Source organism: Salvelinus alpinus, chromosome 17, assembly GCF_045679555.1.
Source record: "Salvelinus alpinus chromosome 17, SLU_Salpinus.1, whole genome shotgun sequence".
NCBI classification, from domain to species: Eukaryota; Metazoa; Chordata; class Actinopteri; order Salmoniformes; family Salmonidae; genus Salvelinus; species Salvelinus alpinus.
In genome coordinates, this window is record NC_092102.1 from 29,449,524 (window position 1) to 29,470,974 (window position 21,451).

A 21,451-nucleotide genomic window follows, 5' to 3' on the forward strand; every position below is an offset into this window, starting at 1 on the left:
AAGTTCACTGGCTCAGGGCCTTTAGCTCTCTGGCCACTTATTTTGGTCTCAATCTCCAACTACATTCACAAACCCTTCAGATCCCTGTCGAGGGATTGGGAGACAGACAGAGGGTTGACTGACTGTATTTGAGCTGAGAGAAGAGTTATTACAGATGATAGACAGAATAGATAGATAACATGCCATCATAACATAGAACAAAATATTGGGGAAGAATAAACAGACAGAGAGAAAAGATTCAATGTGAAAGGGCCATACATTTGGTTTAACATCTGCATTGGTTTGACCCAAGTCTGATAGCTAGTAAAGGTAAATGCTGTAGCGTAGATGTCTGCAACTACAAAAGGTTCCACTCACAAAACTCATCATAAGTCAAGATCAGTCTTCAATAGTCTCCTAGCTACAGATTGTTACACCAGTTAATGTATCAAAAATCTTTGGTAAATTACATTATCTGGTGTAACAATCTGTAGCTACTGGACCCCCACTGGTTGAATCAACGTTGATTTGACATCATTTCAATTCAATTACATTGAACAAACATGAAATAGACGTTGAATTGACGTCTGTGCCCAGTGGGAGTAGTCTCCACGCCCCCATTAAACTTGCTCTGACTCCTATCATTCCAAACACTCCACACATTTTCAGTGTGCTGTTGTGGAAAAACAAAGTCATTATTTCAAGTTTAGAAGAGAAAAGGACCAAAAGGATATGACTTTAGCTAATTAGCTAATTAATGATTTTTTACAGATCAATTCTGTCTGCTTGTTAGAGTGGAAGTGAACACTGCCACTACATCGCTTTCCAACCAGGTAAATGATTTGAGGAGACAACTGAAGTGAAAAGGGAATTCGGCAATGGAAGTTGATAAAAACAGGTCTTTATTGATATAACCTCAAGTTTGCAGGTGTGGTGACACTGATAGTTTCTCGGGAACTGATAGCTTGACTTCACAAAGCAGGTTAGGATAGCTAACGTAGCAGGTTAGGAGAATTAACGTAGCAGATTAGGAGAATTAACGTAGCAGGTAAGGAAAATTGGGTTAAGGTTAGGAAAAGGTTAAGGATTAGGTTTAGCTAAAATGCTACAGTTGTCCCCAACGCAACATGAACATGCAACGTTTGGCCCGTAGCTGTACCCCATCTTGCCACAACAATAGAAGCCATCAGTTCCGAGAACAATGAGTGTCACCTGGAGGAGGCTGGTGGGAGGAACCATAGGAGGATGGGCTCATAGTAATGGATGGAATGGAATAAATGGAACTGTATCAAACACATCCAACATAGAGAAAGACCTAGCTAAACTGCAACTTACACACAGCACTGACACACACACTTACCCCACCAGACTTGCCACCAGGGGTCTTTTCACAGTCCCCAGGTCCAGAACAAATTCAAGGAAACATACAGTATTATACAGCGCCATGATTGAATGGAACTCCCTTCCATCTTATATAGCACAAGTGAACAGAAAACCTGGTTTCAAAAAACAAAGAAAGCAACACCTCACGGCACAATGCCTCTCCCCCATGTGACCTACTTGTTGTGTGTATGTACTGACATGTACGTGGAACTAATAGATGCACACACTATATGTTCATGTTTTTAATGTATGTAAATTGTAAAGTCTTTTGTCTGTAATGTATTTTTCGTTATATGTCAGACACTAGTAAGACTAGCTGTTGCCATTGGTGTCGGCTAAGGGGGATCCTAATCAATCAAATCATATGGAAACCAAGTTTGACTCTTTTCCATAATTCCATTCCAGCCTTTACAATGAGCCGTCCTCTTATAGCTTGTCCCACCAGCCTCCACTGGTGTCACCACACAGGCCCCGAGTCTTCATTGGGGTTTTTACCAAGGGGCCAGGGTTCCGGTCGAGAAGCATGGTTTAGACAGCTCCTACAGTCTTGCTTCGGTACTGCAGTTTAACTGACACCCGCCCAGAAAGATTGAGAAGTCAGATTAGAAAATTCCTAATAAAACTCTTTTGTCATGACCTTTGTGCACAAAACGTTCATTTAATTATTCTAATAATTGTCACTGAGGCCATTTTTTTCCATCACTCACAGCCAAAGATTTTAAAATGTCATATTCATCCATCGTCTGTCATGTTTTTGCATGATTTTGTTGCTGCTGAAGCTGCTCCATGTGCGTGCTGATGCCGCGTTCAAAACAAATGGGAACTCAGAACTGGGATTTAGGGAAATGTTTGATTTCCAAATTCAATGCGTTCAAAACGACAGGGGACTCGGAAAAAAACTAGGTCTGACTGGGAAAAATCGATTTGAATGGTCATCTAACTCGGAATTCCAACTCGGGCCTCTTTCTAGAGCTCCGACTTTCCGACCTGAAGACCACTGACGTCATGATTTGACCTCGTATTTTACTGAGTTCCAAGTTGTTTTAACGCTGCCTAAGGGCTAGTGTGTATGTGAAGTTGGCCATGTTAACCGGATGCAAAACTAATATAGATGGTCCAGGAATCGGTATATGCGAACATGAGCATATTGTGTTGAAACCAACGGTCAGATATCTTCTTTCTATCTAAAATTGAAGGAGGGTTTTATAGATTTCTAAATGGCCTCCCATGGGTTCAAGGACCAATCACAATGGTAATACAAAACAAAACATATTGTGATTAGGGAATGGGTATAAAAAATCTGACCAATTGTATTTTAGACATAGACTGACCAATAGATTGTGGTTACATGTTATAGCCTACTGATAGTAGGCCTATTTATATTTTTTAAGATTAAGATAACTTTTTTGTTCAATTGCCCACAAGGTCCAACTGAAATTTGACTTCTGGTTTTAACCCAACCCCTCCGAAAGACACACGGGCCTACATATAGTGTTTTGTTTGGAGAGGTGTGGGGGGCTGCCAAGGGGAGTTGTTGTGGGTGGGTTAAGTGCCTTGCTCAAGGGCACAGCAGCAGGTGATGGCATCTAGAATCTGACACCAGAAATCCTCCAGTTGCCAGCTCACTTCCCACCAGATTCTTCCTACCTGGGATTCAATCTGGCAACACTCTGGTTCCTGGCTCGCCTCTCCAACCTCAAGGCTACCTGCCGAGAGTTGAACATCTTAACTCTGAGTTAGTTTTTTTGTTTTTGCTCGAACGAATATGTTAATTTGTATAATGTCACACGTGACATTGACAAAGAAGAAAAACCCTGCGACGAACCAGAAGTGCGTGAAAAGCGGGTTCATAACTAAATCAAGGAGCGTTTAACATAGTTGGCCAGTAGGGGGCGCCACGAGAATGAGATAATTTAGAGGTGATGCGGACTGCTTTATGAAGATAATCCAGTAGACTACTAGCCTACTACAGATACTGCGTGAAATATATGGCAAAATACTCTGTTAATTACCATTCCATCGATCAATTAACTCAGAATACAAGGTTACTGTGTAAGAAGAGAGAAAATGTAGACCTGGAAAAGCTTCCATGTCATTAATTGAAAATCCATAGAAATTGGACAACAATCTAAAATGGGTTCATTTTATGGTTTTGGCTGTTTGATATTTGATATTCAGGCCGCATTTAACATATTTCTTTATTTCCTGGTATAGCAATTGAATATTAATTGTCTGTCTGAAGTGCAGTTGAGCTCAATTTGTAGCAAAAAAATAAGTGAATCAACATAATAATTAGTTTGCTTGCACCTACTTGGTTGACGGCTTATTTAACTTTATGCATATTAATGTATTACGTAAACTGATCATGTCTCTCAATCAATTTGATCCCCATTTTCGCCGAATTTCTTAAGATTTTGGCTGTGCGTTTCCGGAACTCTCGAATTGTTTTTTGTATTCCTGAAGGGGACAGACAGCATCGTTGCTCCTCAAGAAACTGATGAAAGAAATCTTAACCTGTATGTAACAGAAAATGTATTGACAATTGAATGCAAATTAATTGACCATTGAATGCAAATTATTCAAGAAATTTCACGTAGCGAATGCGAAAGGTAAGGGTACATTTTCGTTTGCATGCCACATGTAATTGTGGGAGATGTCATTGTTAAAACATTAGTCGTGTTTCGTCTGCCCAGTGTGTCAACTGTGGACAATGGGAGCCTAGTAAACATCATCGGTGCTCAGACTGCATTGCCATTGCAGTGAATGCATGTTATGAAACGTGTGCTTTTTCATAAGCCTTACAACAAAGCAGTGGAAATAGAATGACAACAATGAAACATATTCAATCTACAACAGTCAAATAATAATTCACTTTGGTGGCATTGCTTGCTGAAGTGTTGACTGAAATGTGTACCTTCGTCAACCTTAGCTGACTAAACTCAACTCCATGGTGAAGGACGTTTCTGATGAACATCAACGGAGTTGAGCAGAGACCAGGCTTTGAAGAATTCAGCTCCAACTACATTTAGTCGCACAAGGTCAATACTTCCAAAAATGTACATTTAATTTACCCTCTAGTTGTCTGCCTTTCTTTATTTGCTGGAATCCGAACGTTTTAATTAAATATTTAATCAAATACTACCAACTCTTTCCTTGTTGCGATTGAATTGGCACATGCGCATTCACGCTGAGTTGCAGTCTTAGATCAACAATGAGGAAACAGTTGGTTGTATTTGATTAATGTGTTACTAAAAATTATGGATTTCAGCAAACAAAGCTATGCAACTACAGATTACAAGCATAAGTACAAGGTAGGCCTAAGCGTTTCATAATGTATACATTTTTTAAGTATTGACCTTGGGAAAATACAGTAGATGTAGTTGGAGCTGAATTCACCCTCGTCAGCTAGTTCAATCTTTGGTTTTTGTTGTTGTTTTTTGGTGTGACATAACTAAAGTCATGCATGTTCTTATCTTCTGTAAATCTTTTTAGATGTAGTCATATCTGCCTCAGCAAGATTTGTACCATTTATTTTTGCGGAATAAGAATTGTGACTTGCCACAGATTCCACTTTGTCATCTTTAAAAATATCTAAGGGATGAGGCTCTTTGCCCTGGTCACTTGGATTAACTGCTGGTTCTTTTGTTGAAGGGAATTCAAAGACATTTTCTTAATTCCCCCTTACATAATGTATCCAATGAACTCTACCCAGTCCAAACCCAACATGAACTGTTCTGTGAGCACTTGGGGAAGATGAAACGTTTTTTTTCTGTAATTTTAAGCTGTCACACCTTGTTCTTTTTAGATTGCTCTCGTAACGTTTATTGTTGTTGGCCAATTTGTCTTCAATTTCCCATTGGTTCCGTGTGAGTCCATTGTCATGGTGAGCAGACATTTATTATTTCTACAGCAGTTAATTTCTTTACTTTTAATAAAATCAAGTTTATTTTATATAGCCCGTCGTACATCAGCTAATATCTCGAAGTGCTGTACAGAAACCCAGCCTAAAACCCCAAACAGCAAGCAATGCAGGTGTAGAAGCACGGTGGCTAGGAAAAACTCCCTAGAAAGGCCAAAACCTTTGACAACAATGAAACATATTCAATCTACAACAGTCAAATAATAATTCACTTTGGTGGCATTGCTTGCTGAAGTGTTGACTGAAATGTGTACCTTCGTCAACCTTAGCTGACTAAACTCAACTCCATGGTGAAGGGCCAAAACCTAGGAAGAAACCTAGAGGAACCAGGCTATGAGGGGTGGCCAGTCCTCTTCTGGCTGTGCCGGGTGGAGATTATAACAGAACTATGCCAAGATGTTCAAAATGTTCATAAGTGACAAGCATGGTCAAATCAACCACTCCATCAACGTTGTGGTTAGTGTCTCTTCTTATCCCCTTGGGTCACACTGAAAAGTCTTAACCACACAACACAGTACACCTTTATGCTCAGAGTATGTCTATTCTCTCTGTCTTTTCCCTGGAGGTTGTCGCTGAGCCACTTCTGTTCAACGTGAGGAGTGTCTCAGAGCAGCACACAGATTCCAGGTTTGATCTATCGGGAACATTTTAAATGGACTAATCCTTTAGAAGGTCCGGGGGTGGCTGCTACTGGCACTCCTTTGCTTGCTCACTCTGTTCCTGCGAACAGGCACAGAGGGAGACCTGCAGGCGAGGGAGGGTGTCGTGACACAGCCCAAATGTCTCCTACGCACTCCCTTGCTCCTGGCCATCCCGAAATGGGGAGCCGCACTTTTCTTCCATCTCCTTTCTCCTACCTTGAACTGTGTACATAAACTGAACAAGTTCCACAGACATTTGACTAACAGAAATTGAATAATGTGTCCCTGAAGAAAGGGCGGGTCCAAATCAAAAGTAACAGTCAGTATCTTGTGTGGACACCAGCTGCATTAAGTACTGCAGTGCATCTCATGGGCTGCACCAGATTTGCCAGTTATTGCTGTGAGATGTTACCCCACTCTTCCACCAAGGCTCCTGCAAGTTCCCAGATATTTCTGGGGGGAATGGCCCTAGCACTCACCCTCCGATCCAACAGGTCCCAGACGTGCTCAATGGGATTGAGATCCGGGATCTTCGCTGGCCATGGCAGAACACTGACAATCCTGTCTTGCAGGAAATCCCACACAAAACTAGCAGTATGGCTGGTGGCATTGTCATGCTCAAATCAAATTTTATTTGTCACATCACATGGTTAGCAGATGTTAATGCGAGTGTAGCGAAATGCTTGTGCTTCTAGTTCCGACAATGCAGTAATAACCAACGAGTAATCTAACCTAACAATTCCACAACTACTACCTTATACACACACAAGTGTAAAGGAATAAAGAATATGTACATGAAGATTTATGAATGAGTGATGGTACAGAACGGCATAGGCAAGATGTAGTAGATGGTATAGAGTACAGTATATACATATGAGATGAGTAATGTAGGGTATATAAACATAAAGTGGCATAGTTTAAAGTGGCTAGTGATACATGTATTACATAAAGATGGCAAGATGCAGTAGATGATATAGAGTACAGTATATACATATGAGATGAGTAATGTAGGGTATGTAAACATTATATTAAGTGGCATTGTTTAAAGTGGTTAGTGATACATTTTTACATACATTTCCATCAATTCCCATTATTAAAGTGGCTGGAGTTGAGTCAGTATGTTGGCAGCAGCCACTAAATGTTAGTGGTGGCTGTTTAACAGTCTGATGGCCTTGAGATAGAAGCTGTTTTTCAGTCTCTCGGTCCCTGCTTTGATGCACCTGTACTGACCTCGCCTTCTGGATGATAGCGGGGTGAACAGGCAGTGGCTCGGGTGGTTGTTGTCCTTGATGATCTTTATGGCCTTCCTGAGACATCGGGTGGTGTAGGTGTCCTGGTGCTGGAGGGTCATGTCAGGATGGGCCTGCAGGGAGGCTACCACATGAGGGAGGAGGATGACTTCCCTGTAAAGCACAGTGTTGAGATTGCCTGCATTGACAACAAGCTCAGTCCGATGATGCTGTGACACACCGGCCCAGACCATGATGGACCCTCCACCTCCAAATCGCTCCCGCTCCAGAGTACAGGCCTCGGTGTAACGCTCATTCCTTCGACGATAAATGCGAATCCGACCATCACCCCTGGTGAGACAAAACTGTGACTCGTCAGTGAGGAGCACTTTTTGCCAGTCCTGTCTGGTCCAGCGACGGTGGGTTTGTGCCCATAGGCAACGTTTTTGCCGGTGATGTCTGGTGAGGACCTGCCTTACAACGGGCCTACAAGCCCTCAGTCCAGCCTCTCTCAGCCTATTGCGGACAGTCTGAGCACTGATGGAGGTATTATACGTTCCTGGTGTAACTCGGGCAGTTGTTTCCATCCTGTACCTGTCCCGCAGGTGTGATGTTCGGATGTACCGATCCTGTGCAGGTGCTGTTACACGTGGTCTGCCCCTGTGAGGACGATCAGCTGTCCGTCCTGTCTCCCTGTAGCGCTGTCTTAGGCGTCTCACAGTACGGAGATTGCAATTTATTTGCCTGCCCACATCTGCAGTCCTCATGCCTCCTTGCAGCATGCCTAAGGCACATTCATGCAGATGAGCAGGGCCCCTGGGCATCTTTCTTTTGGTGTTTTTCAGAGTCAGTAGAAAGGCCTCTTTAGTGTCCTAAGTTTTCATAACCGTGACCTTAATTACCTACTGTCTGTAAGCTGTTAGTGTCTTAACGACCGTTCTACAGGTGCATGTTCATTAATTGTTTATGGTTCATTGAACAAGCATGGGAAACAGTGTTTAAACCCTTTACAATGAAGATCTGTGAAGTTATTTGGATTTACAAATTGTCTTTGAAAGACAAGGTCCTGAAGAAGGGCTGTTTTCTTTTTTTTGCTGAGTTTATATATACACAAAAACCAAGCCATGAGGTCGAAGGAATTGTCCGTAGAGCTCTGAGACAGGATTGTGTCGATGCACAGAGCTGCCTCTACACAAAACATTCCTGAAGCATTGCAGGTCCCCAAGAACACATTGGCCTCCGTCATTCTGAAATGGAAGTTTGGAACCACCAAGACTTCCTATAGCTGTCCGCTCTGCCGAACTGAGCAATAGAGGGAGAAGGGCCTTGGTCAGGGAGGTGACCAAGAACCCAATGGTCACTCTGACAGAGCTCCAGAGTTCCTCTGCGGAGATAAGATTATTTATATATATTTTTCTTTTTAACTAGTCAAGTCAGTTAAGAACAAATTCTTATTTACATTGACTGACTACCCGCGCCAAACCCGGACGATGCTGGGCCAATTGTGCGCCGCCCTATGGGACTCCCAATCACAGCCGGATGTGATGCAGCCTGGATTCGAACCAGGGACTGTAGTGATGCCTCTTGCACTGAGATGCAGTGCCTTAGACTGCTGCGCCACTCGGGAGCCCCGAAACTTTCCAGGACAACCATCTCTGCAGCACTCCACCAATCAGGCCTTTATCTTCTTATGGCTGGGTGGCAGTTTTGAGTAGCTTGGATGAAAAGGTGCCCAGAGTAAACTGCCTCCTACTCAGGCTCAGAGGCTAAGATATGCACACTCTGAAGTTTCTAAAACTGTTTGAATGATGTCTGTGAGTATAACAGAACTCATATGGCAGGCAAAAACCAGAGAAAAAATCCAACCAGGAAGTGGGAAATCTGAGGTTTGTAGGTTTGTCTATCTAACATACAGTGGGATATTGGTCATTTTGCACTTCCTAAGGCTTCCACTAGATGTCAACAGTCTTTAAAACCTTGTTTGATGCTTCTACTGTGAAGAATGAGGGAAGGAGAGCTATTTGAGTCAGGTGTCTGGCACGAGCTGAACATGCGTGGTCACGTGAGAGCGACCTGCTTTCCATAGCATTTCTGAAGACAAAGGAATTCTCCGGTTGAAACATTCTTGAGATTTATGTTAAAAACATCCTAAAGATTGATTCTATACATCGTTTGACATGTTTCTACAAACTGTAATGGAGTTGTTTGACTTTGTCTTAACTGCGCGTCATGAATGTGGATTACTGGACTGAACGCGCAAACAAAATGAAGGTATTTGGACATAAATGATGGACTATATCGAACAAAACAAACATTTAGTGCATTCTGATGAAGATCATCAAAGGTAAGTGAATATTTATCATACTATTTCTGACTTCTGTTGACTCCAAAAAATGGCGGATATCTTTATGGTTTATTTGGTCTCGGAGCGCTGTACTCAGATTATAGCATGGTGTGCTTTTTCCGTTTTTCCGTGTTTTTCAGCAGCAGTGACTGGGAGACTAGTCAGGATCAAGAGAAAAATGAATGGAGAAAAGTACAGAGAAACCCCTGATGAAAACCTGCTCCAGAGCTCTCAGGACTTCAGACTGGGGTGACGGTTCACCTTCCAACAGGACAACGACCCTAAGCACACAGCCAAGACCGTGCAGGAGTGGCTTCGGGACATGTCTCAAAGTCCTTGAGTGGCCCAGCCAGAGCCCTGACTTGAACCTGTTCAAACATCTCTGGAAAGACCTGAAAATAGCTGTGCAGTGATGCTCTCCATCCAACCTGACAAAGCTTGAGAGGATCTGCAGAGAAGAATGGGAGAAATTCCCCAAATACAGGTGTGCTAAGCTTGTAGTGTCATACCAAAGAGGCTCAAGGCTGTAATCGCTGCCAAAGGTGCTTCAACAAAGTATTGAGTGAAGGGTCTGAATACTTATGTAAATGCTATATACTGCTCACTTAACCCGGTAGCCAGCCGCAACAATGTGTCGGAGGAAACACCGTGCGACTGAAGTCCGTGTGCATGCGCCTGGCCTGCCACAGTCGCTAGAGTGCGATGGGACAAGGACCAGCCAAACCTTCCCCTAACCCGGACGACGCTGGACCAACTGTGCGCCGCCTCATAGGTCTCCCCGTCGCAGCCAGCTGCGACACAGCCTGTTATCAAACCCGGGCTGTAGGGTTTTTCTTTATTTTTACTATTTTCTACATTGTAGAATAATAGTGACGGCATCAAAACTATGAAATAATACACGGAATCATGTAGTAACCAAAAAAGTGCTAAACAAATCAGTGAGTCACGTGGCTTGCTATATAAAACAGGCATCAAGGCATTCAGTTACTGTTCGTTTGAATGTTAGGTCACTCACTTTGCCCATTCTAAGTGACTTTGAGCATGGTATGATCGTCGGTGCCAGGTACAACATTCGTGTGCAGAACGCCATCTGGGAATGCACAACTCACCGGTCCTTGTCACAGCTGGGCTATTGCAGTAGACGACCACAACGGGTTCCACTCCTATCAGCTAAAAACAAGAAGAAGCGTCTCCAGCGGGCACGCGATCACCAACACTGGACAATTGTGGAGTGGAAAAACATGGCCTGGTCCGACTAATCCCAGTTCCGGGTGGCTGGTCTCATCAATCCCACAGGTGAAGAAGCCGGATGTGGATTTCCTTGGCTTGCATGATTACACGTGGTCTGCGGTTGTGATGCCGCTTGGACGTACTGCCATATTCTCTAAAACAATTTCTTTACCATAAGCCTCCAACGTTAACTTTCAATCATCTAGCAACAGCTCTGGTGGACATTCCTGCAGTCATCATGCCAATCGCACGTTCCATCAACTTGTGGCATTGTGTGGTGTGACAAAAAAGCACCTTTTTAGGTTTTGGGGCTGTTTCAATGAGAGCTCTGTTTTTGCTTGTTGGCTGCTTGTTTCTTGAAATAATTAGTTTGGAAAATGTTGAGGCTAAGATCATCAATAATAGCCTATCCCTCAGACACTTTTCAGGCTGCTGATTTCAATGTTTTAAGGGAGCCTTTTTTCTCCTCCAACACCCCACCATTCACAACGTAAAAACAATGTATGTGGTGTGTCTAAGGTCTATATCTTTGATTTACTACGTGTGTGCAGTGCACCCCCATCTCAGTTTTGGTTTGTGTAGGTCACTGGATATGAAGCAGTGTCTGTCTGCTGTTTTATGTAAGTGAGTTGTGAGGGAAGGTGGGATGTCTGTCCTTATCTAGGCTACAGCACCACTGTTGTTGATGTTAGCAGGTGATTGTTGAGCAGAAACCCTGTCTGTGCACACTAACCCCCACGTAGATATGCGATCCCGGACCACTCCTTTTTAGATGTCTTTTCCTGTCCACACCTGTCTATTAGGGCCGGGATGATACCAGTATTGCAATATCTTTCCATTCCAAAAATGAAAACGCGTAACAGATCAAACTCATTGGTCCTTTAACCTGCTGTATGTGAATGATTGTGTGCTATAGCTTGGAAAATAAATAAATGTGACTCTGGATGAAAACATAAAGATATTTGTTTCCAACATTAGGGCTGTTTTCCTAAAAAGTTAAATCCGCTTCGTGTTTACTTGCTACTTGTTTACTTGCTATGATACTAACGAGTATCGCGATACTGGTATTGTCCCGGCCCTACTATCTATTGCCCTCAAACTCAACTCTGGAACTCGAAGCCAGTTCCACAGATTTCCCCCCCCCCTTTTCCCCCTCCATTGTTCCCCACCACCTTTAACTTTCAGGTAGAACAAAAAACCAGCAGGCTCCGGACCTATTAGGGTAAAGGCGTTCGCATGCTTCCCAGCCGAAATCGTTCAGAGCAGTTTGTACATATATTATGACAGCATTTAGTGACGTTTTTGTTAGTTTGGGACTTCGGCTAGGTTTTTTGCGGGGGCTGTTCAGCCACTTTTTTTCTTTTTTTCTCCGGACAGCCGAAGTCATTAGCCAAGGTCTACGCCCCTTGCCAGTGATTTGGTCAGCAGTAGAGATTCAACAAGAGACGACTTGTCCTCAGGCACATTTTTTGACTTGAGAAATACTGCACCGAGTATTCTAGTCAGATGAAAAATTGCGCGACAAAATTAATGACAGATTTGAGTTATCTTAGATTAATTCAGACTATTTTGAGGAAGTGTATACTTCAAGGTTTTCAAGCGAAGGTCTTTTTTAAGGGAGTAGGTGAGCACTCTCATTCTGTTCACCTTGCCGGACTGAAGCATGCTGACGCCTTAAGAGTTGAATATCTTTGGTCTATTGTTTCCAAGTTACCCCAGTGGCCCTTCGCTCAAACCTGATTGGACAGATCCCGCAGACTAACTGTTTTTTCACATCCACTATAGTTTATTGGTGAAGGGAATGATCTAGGTTGTAGGCTATAACATTGCTATTTCACCTTTTTGCCTACAATAAGATGGGCTAGTGTGACCTTTTCCCTGGCATTACGTAGTCCTGGAGTTTGATGTGTGTCTGTCCATCAGGAACGTGGAAGGGGTTTACTAGGGAACCTGTGTTAGAGGAGGATCCTGTGTTGACTAGTTTATCTCCTAAAAATACCTGGGTGACCTGGGGTCAGCATTGTCACTCGCTGCTGTGAACAAACTTTTTTTAATAGAGTCCTCAGGGTGCTATTTCATTGGCTCACTGTCTGCATGCCTGACCACTAGGCTAAATGCTGAATGTAGGTTAATGACCCTAGCGAGGAATATGTAATTTGGTGGCGGTTGTTAAAGTAATTTGCATTATGAACCACCAAAGCAAAACAATTATATTATGACTCGATGACTTTTTTTAATGTCTCTAAATAGTACTTTAATCTTACCCAACATGCCTTTTGTTATACAAGCAAATTGACCAGCTTATGTTGAACTTGTCAAATGGAAAATTTACGGTTACGTAGTGATGAAATGGCTTTTACGGTTACATGGTGATGAAATGGCTTTTACGGTTACATGGTGATGAAATGGCTTTTACGGTTACATGGTGATGAAATGTCTTTTACGGTTACATGGTGATGAAATGTCTTTCACGGTTACATGGTGATGAAATGGCTTTTACGGTTGCATGGTGATGAAATGGCTTTTACGGTTACATGGTGATGAAATGTCTTTTACGGTTTCATAGTGATGAAATGGCTTACCGATACAAAGATTCTTGCCGGCCTGCTGTATGAATGGACTCATCCATTTTTAGATAGTGGGCTGTGGAGCCTTTCTGATGTCTGTGAGCACCTTTTGAAGCCCTTTAGGTCTTTTACCAGCTCGGGGATTCAATCTTGCAACCTTACAGTTAACTAGTCCAACGCTCTAACCACCTGCCTCTCATTGCACTCCACGAGGAGCCTGCCTGTTACGCGAATGCAGTAAGAAGCCAAGGTAAGTTGCTAGCTAGCATTAAACTTATCTTATAAAAAACAATCAATCAATCATAATCACTAACTACACATGGTTGATGATATTACTAGTTTATCTAGCGTGTCCTGCGTTGCATATAATCGATGCAGTGCGCATTTGCGGAAAAAGGACTGTCGTTGCTCCAACGTGTACCTAACCATAAACATCAATGCCTTTCTTAAAATCAATACACAGAAGTGTATATATTTTTTTACCTGCATATTTAGCTAAAAGAAATCCAGGTTAGCAGGCAATATTAACCAGGGGAAATTGTGTCACTTCTCTTGCGTTCATTGCACGCAGAGTCAGGGTATATGCGATAATAATAAACGTTTTGTTTTCGAAATGATAGTTTCCGGATTCGACCATATTAATGACCAAAGGCTCGTATTTCTGTGTGTTATTATGTTATGATTAAGTCTATGATTTGATATTTGATAGAGCAGTCTGACTGAGCGATGGTAGGCAGCAGCAGGCTCATAAGCATTCATTCAAACAGCACTTTCGTGCGTTTTGCCAGCAGCTCTTCACTGTGCTTCAAGCATTGCGCTGTTTATGACTTCAAGCCTATCAACTCCCGAGATTAGGCTGGTGTAACCGATGTGAAATGGCTAGCTAGTTAGCGGGGTGCGCGCTAATAGCGTTTCAAACGTCACTCGCTCTGAGACTTGGAGTAGTTGTTCCCCTTGCTCTGCATGGGTAACGCTACTTCGAGGGTGTCTGTTGTCGATGTGTTCCTCGTTCGAGCCCAGGTAGGAGCGAGGAGAGGGACGGAAGCTATACTGTTACACTGGCAATACTAAAGTGCCTATAAGAACATCCAATAGTCAAAGGTATATGGAATACAAATGGTATAGAGAGAAATAGTCCTATAAATACTATATTAACTACAATCTAAAGCCTCTTACCTTGGAATATTGAAGTCTCATGTTAAAAGGAACCACCAGCTTTCATATGTTCTCATGTTCTGAGCAAGGAACTTAAACGTTAGCTTTTTTACATGGCACATATTGCACTTTTACTTTCTTTTCCAACACTTTGTTTTTGCATTATTTAAACCAAATTGAACATGTTTCATTATTTATTTGAGGCTAAATTGATTTTTATTAATGTATTATATTAAGTTAAAATAAGTGTTCATTCAGTATTGTTGTAATTGTCATTATTACAAATAAATGTAAAAAAAATTAAATAAAAAAAAATCGGCCGATTAATCGGTATCGGCTTTTTTGGTCCCCCAATAATCGGTATCGGTATCGGCGTTGAAAAATCATAATCGGTCGACCTCTAATCTGCATGCCAGTTATGGTTTTCAGATATACATTTTCATGAACGTTTCATTTAATTTATGTCTTATCTCAATCATTGTAATGTGGTTAATCAAAATTCTATCTAAATGAAAATTATACAAACCTAAAAAGTAACTTCTGTTGCCAACTACGCAAAAATAGCCTACATAAAGCCAACAAATCAAAACATTGCAGCCTGCAGGTAGAAAATATCCTGATAATTAATATACTATAAATCACATTGGCTCCACATGGCCTGTCTGCAATGAACTTGAAATATTGTATCAACTATTAACTTGGGTGTGGCCAATGCTTGCACTAGCAAACTTGCAACATTTTATGAAATATTCTGGGCACAGCTGTAGGCTATTTGTGCAAGGTATAAGAAGCAATGCTTGACTTCTGCAGGAGTTCACCGCACCTCAAATGTTCTACTGCTTGAGCTCCTGTTCCTCTTATAGAATATTAACTCAAAAGTATTGTGGAGCTCCTGCACCTAAATATAAACAGTACCGACACCCAAAATGAGTACCTGAACCTATTTCAGTCCAAGTCCAGCACTGATAAGAAGCCTATTTTATGACATTACCACTGAATCAGAGCATGACATTTTTCCCTTTCACGCTGAGTGGTTATCAAAAAGAGAGGGGGAGCTGGAAAGATTTTTGAAATACATTGAGGAATTATTGTCATTCTCAATGGATGTAAAAACAGACTGTTTGCTTGCTGTTTGAGGTGATGAAAAAAACATTACTTTGAGAAGCTCCACAGGTCATTAGTGGTGGTGTGTTAAGCCAATCAGAAATACTATCAGATCTCCAAATGGGCACATTTATATGACTACATTTGCATGCAGGCCAGGAAGCCTATTGGCCTACTTCTATGCATGCACGTCCTTACTCAACATTGACAGGAGCGCTCCAAACAAAAGACAATTACAAAACTCGTAAATGGAATTATATAAACCAAAACTTGTTTCTCAAAGTGTAGTATAGGTTGTGCGCTCTGCAAACAACGTGTCCACTCCGACAATGAGAACGGTAAAATACTGGAATTATAATATATTGAATGTATTATCAGACATTACCTGAACCGAACAAATGGTAAGTGTACTGCTGGTAATATATGTAATGGGGAATTGATATGCACTAACAATCAAACGCGAATAATTCACACAATGAAGTTATAAAACAATGAATGTGCACATATTGGCGGGAGAGAGCGCATTCTGGAGAGAGATGTGTATTGTGCAGCCACACACCCCTTCTTCTTGGACTGTGCCATCCCCGCGGCTTCCACAATGGATTAGTTCACTGAGATGGGCAAGAATAAGACAGGTGTCTTGTGTGCAATTAAAATATATATATATACAGTATATCACAAAAGTGAGTACACCCCTCACATTTTTGTAAATATTTGAGTATATCTTTTCATGTGACAACACTGAAGAAATGACACTTTGCTACAATGTAAAGTAGTGAGTGTACAGCTTGTATAACAGTGTACATTTGCTGTCCCCTCAAAATAACTCAACACACAGCCATTAAGGTCTAAACCGCTGGCAACAAAAGTGAGTACACCCCTAAGTGAAAATGTCCAAATTGGGCCCAAAGTGTCAATATTTTGTGTGGCCACCATCATTTTCCAGCACTGCCTTAACAGTCTTGGGCATGGAGTTCACCAGAGCTTCACAGGTTGCCACTGGAGTCCTCTTCCACTCCTCCATGACGACATCACGGAGCTGGTGGATGTTAGAGACCTTGCACACCTCCACCTTCCGTTTGAGGATGGCCCACAGATGCTCAATAGGGTTTAGGTCTGGAGACATGCTTGGCCATTCCATCACCTTCACCCTCAGCTTCTTTAGCAAGGCAGTGGTCGTCTTGGAGGTGTGTTTGGGGTCGTTATCATGTTGGAATACTGCCCTGCGGCCCAGTCTCCGAAGGGAGGGGATCATGCTCTGCTTCAGTATGTCACAGTACATGTTGGCATTCATGGTTCCCTCAATGAACTGTAGCTCCCCAGTGCCGGCAGCACTCATGCAGCCCCAGACCATGACACTCCCACCACCATGCTTGACTGTAGGCAAGACACACTTGTCTTTGTACTCCTCACCTGGTTGCCGCCACACACGCTTGACACCATCTGAACCAAATAAGTTTATCTTGGTCTCATCAGACCACAGGACATGGTTCCAGTAATCCATGTCCTTAGTCTGCTTGTCTTCAGCAAACTGTTTGCGGGCTTTCTTGTGCATCATCTTTAGAAGAGGCTTCCTTCTGGGACGACAGCCATGCAGACCAATTTGATGCCGTGTACGGCGTATGGTCTGAGCACTGACAGGCTGACCCCCCACCCCTTCAACCTCTGCAGCAATGCTGGCAGCACTCATACGTCTATTTCCCAAAGACAACCTCTGGATATGACGCTGAGCACGTGCACTCAACTTCTTTGGTCGACAATGGCGAGGCCTGTTCTGAGTGGAACCTGTCCAGTTAAACCGCTGTATGGTCTTGGCCACTGTGCTGCAGCTCAGTTTCAGGGTCTTGGCAATCTTTTTATAGCCCAGGCCATCTTTATGTAGAGCAACAATTCTTTTTTTCAGATCCTCAGAGAGTTCTTTGCCATGAGGTGCCATGTTGAACTTCCAGTGACCAGTCAGTATGAGGGAGTGTGAGAGCGATGACACCAAATTTAACACACCTGCTCCCCATTCACACCTAAGACCTTGTAACACTAACCAGTCACATGACACCGGGGAGGGAAAATGGCTAATTGGGCCCAATTTGGACATTTTCACTTAGGGGTGTACTCACTTTTGTTGCCAGCGGTTTAGACCTTAATGGCTGTGTGTTGAGTTATTTTGAGGGGACAGCAAATGTACACTGTTATACAAGCTGTACACTCACTACTTTACATTGTAGCAAAGTGTCATTTCTTCAGTGTTGTCACATGAAAAGATATACTCAAATATTTACAAAAATGTGAGGGGTGTACTCACTTTTGTGATATACTGTATATATGCCACTGCTCAACTAAAACAATCAACCAGTCTAATAATTGGGGTCAGCCCTAGTCTGTAGGTCTGCTCCTGCAAGTAAACGGTATGTTATAAATGTTAGCCTTGTGGTATAGTCTACTTCCAGGTCTGCCTCTCTCCGCGTCCCACTTATGTAAGCTGCATTGCATCACAAGGAGTGATTTTATAGTTTTTCCAATATGTAAGTCCAAGTGCAAAACATTTTTTAGGCTCTTTACAAACCCAGTTACCAGAGACTTAATGTGTAGGGCTTTACAAGTAGGACATCATTTTATATATATATTACTGAAAGCTGAAGTTCCTCTTTTCTTGATGAACAAGAAGAATCATGACATTGACAAAATACTTTTATATATACAGTATATAGTGTATGTGGACACCCCTTCAAATTAGTGTATTTGACTATTTCAGCCACACCCGTTGCTGAAAGGTGTATAAAATAGAGCACACAACCATGCAATATCCATAGACAAACATTAGCAGTAGAATGGCCTTACTGAAGAGCTCAGTGACTTTCAACGTGGCACCGTCGTAGGATGCCACCTTTCCAACAAGTCAATTTGTCAGATTTCTGCCCTGTTAGAGCTGCCCTAGTCAACAAGTGCAAGTGCTGTTATTGTGAAGTGGAAATGTCTAGGAGCAACAACGGCTTAGCCGTGAAGTGGTAGGCCACACAAGCTCACAGAACGGGACTGCCGAGTGCTGAAGCGCGTAGCTCCAAAAAATTGTCTGTCGTCGGTTGCAAGTCCCCGCAGCAATGCTCCACCATCTAGTGGAAAGACATCCCAGAAGAGAGCAGGCTGTTATAGCAGCAAAGGGGGGAACAATTCCATATTAATGCCCAGGATTTTGGAATGAGATGTTTGACCAGCAGGTGTCCACATACAGTTGGTCATGTAGTGTATACAGTGCCTTCGGAAAGTATTCAGATCCCTTGACTTTTTCCACATTTTGTTACGTTACAGACTTATTCTAAAATGGATTACATTGTTTTCCCCCCTCAATCTACACACTACCCCATAATGACAGAGCAAAAACAGGTTTAAGAAATGTTTGCTATTGCAATTACAGCATTGAGTCTTCTTGGGTATGACTCTACAAGCTTGACACACCTGCATTTGGGGAGTTTCTCCCATTCTTCTCTGCAGATCCACTCAAGCTCTGTCAGGTTGGATGGGGAACATTGCTGCACAGCTATTTTCAGGTCTCTCCAGAGATGTTTGTCATGGTCTGAGAGTCTTTAGTTGCCTTTTGGCAAACTCCAAGCGGGCTGTCATGTGCTTTTTTTCGTCCCTGACGAAGGCCCTGATTGCTCAGTTTGGCCGGGCGGCCAGCTCGAGGAAGAGTCTTGGTGCTACCATTCCTCGACACGATCCTGTCTCAGAGCTCTACGGACAATTCCTTCAACCTCATCGCTTGTTTTTTTCTCTGACATCCACTGTCAACTGTGGGACCTTATATAGACAGGTGTGTGCCTTTCCAAGTCATGTCCAATCAATTGAATTTACCACAGGTGGACTCCAATCAAGTTGTGGGATGGATGATTAATGGTAACCAAGATGCACCTGAGCTCAATTTCGAGTCTCATTGCAAAGGGTCTGAATGCTTATGTAAATAAGGTATTTCTGTTTTTTAATTTTTATACATCGCTTTGACATTATAGGGTAGATTGCTGATTTAATTTGTTGTATTTAATCCATTTTAGAATAACGCTGTAAAGTAACAAAATGTGGGAAAGTCAAGGGGTTCTTTCCTAAGGCACTGTATTTAGTGGAGCCAAATATTTTTGAATAGCCTCTGTTTGAGTGTGGCACAAAAGAGATGTGAAGTAGCCTAGGCTATTGTCAGGCTCTGTGTGTCTGTGTGCGTCTTATGATGGGTTGTAGGCCAACTACGCATTTATTTCATAAGCTTTCCTCGGCTGCTGCCTAAGTATTTTTGATTTTTTTGACCCCTCTAGATTTTTCCATCTTGGTATTGTTTGCTCAATTTCACATCTCGTGGCCTAAAATATTTGTTATTCAAAATAAATCTGTGAATGAGAATAGCATATACTTTCAAAATGATTCCTCTTTAAAAGCTGCAACTTTAGGACATTAAACACTATTAGAATAGTTTAAAAATACTCAACTTTATTTGGTCTTAATGCTTTTATGAGATTTCAGTTAGTAGGATTAGGCTTTTGGTCTTTTGGTTCGCAACGGCAAGAAGGGATTTTTTGGGGGGGCCTCGCATGCATAATTTCTGGTGGGCGACACATTGTTCAAAGTTCTTATTTGATTTGTATGTCTTGCTATCTTTCATTATTACCTTAGGCCTCCCATCTTCACTTTCTGAGAGCTTACAAGTAGCGCGGCAGGAGATCTAGCATGCATTACCCTGAAAGAGTGACTTAATAGGCCAAGCCATATTCATGTCAAATGGAGAGAAAATAGAACATTTGGGATCCTACAACAATAAGACACCGGCGTGTCCGCTATAAAAATAGACTTTGACTATTGACCCAGATCATCCGACACTTGAGAGAGAAAAAAATAAACATTTTCTGACCGGATATTTTGCCCTGCTTTGGTGACTACATTGTTCTCTTGCTTTGTGTAAATATAAAATGTGTTGAAGTAGGCTATAGCAAATAGGAATGTAGGCAATTTACTCAGTGTCAAGCATGCACTACCTGATCCAATTCTGATCGGCGTAATTGTTTGATATTGTGATTTTTTTTTTTTTTTGTAAAATCTATAGTCGTTGTAGTTATCTATTATTATTATTTTTACTTGCCCCGGCCAAGCCTTAATGTCAAGCTATGTTGTGAGGACATACTTTTTAATACTTTATTTGTGTTCTTATTGAGGTAACCCTGCCAACTAAGAGGTAGAGCAAAACTGCATATTCCATAACATAAGGCTAAACTAGGTAGGTGGAGAGTCTCATGACTACAGAATTGGTCTCAATCTTGAATGCCACCTTCCTTATTGCTGAATAGGCTATAATGTAGAATAAAGCTCCTTCTCCTTCTTTTTACTCGAACAATAACATATAGGCTAGGCACACATGTGCATACACTCACATAAAGTTAATCAACAGCCTAATAAAGCAATATTCAGCAGCACCACAACACCATCCTGGCTGGCCGGGACTCACAGTGCTGAGGGGGCAGTGTGGGGAGAGGAGTAGTGTGGCAGAACACGGCCTTGGCGTTGGAGGACGTGTGTGTGCTCTACATCAGTGGTCCCCAAACTTTTCACTTTGGCCCCCTTCCATCATTGGAGATCATCCCAGTATCTCTACTTGCACATTCATCTTCTGCACATCTATCACTCCAGTGTTTAATTGCTAATTGTAATTATTTCGCCACTATGGCCTATTTTATTGCCTTACCTCCCTAATCTTATTTGCACACACTGTATATAGACTTTTCTATTGTGTTATTGACTACATTTGTTTATCCCATGTGTGACTCTTCTGTTTGTGTCGCCTTGCTTTGCTTTATTTTGGCCAGGTCGCAGTTGTAAATGAGAACTTGTTCTCAACTGGACTACCTGGTTAAATAAAGGGGAAAATT

The 21,451-nt window shown here is 42.2% G+C and overlaps 1 protein-coding gene across 1 annotated transcript in view; it reads left to right on the top strand.

The window, feature by feature from the left end:
* Positions 1 to 3,815: 3,815 nt before the first annotated feature.
* Positions 3,816 to 21,451, top strand: part of LOC139542703 (helicase ARIP4-like) — a 101,628-nt gene continuing 83,992 nt past the window's right edge. Inside the window, exon 1 of the mRNA XM_071348468.1 lies at positions 3,816 to 3,971. The gene's annotated coding sequence lies outside the window, so the exon portion shown is untranslated. The remainder of the gene's footprint in view (positions 3,972 to 21,451) is intronic.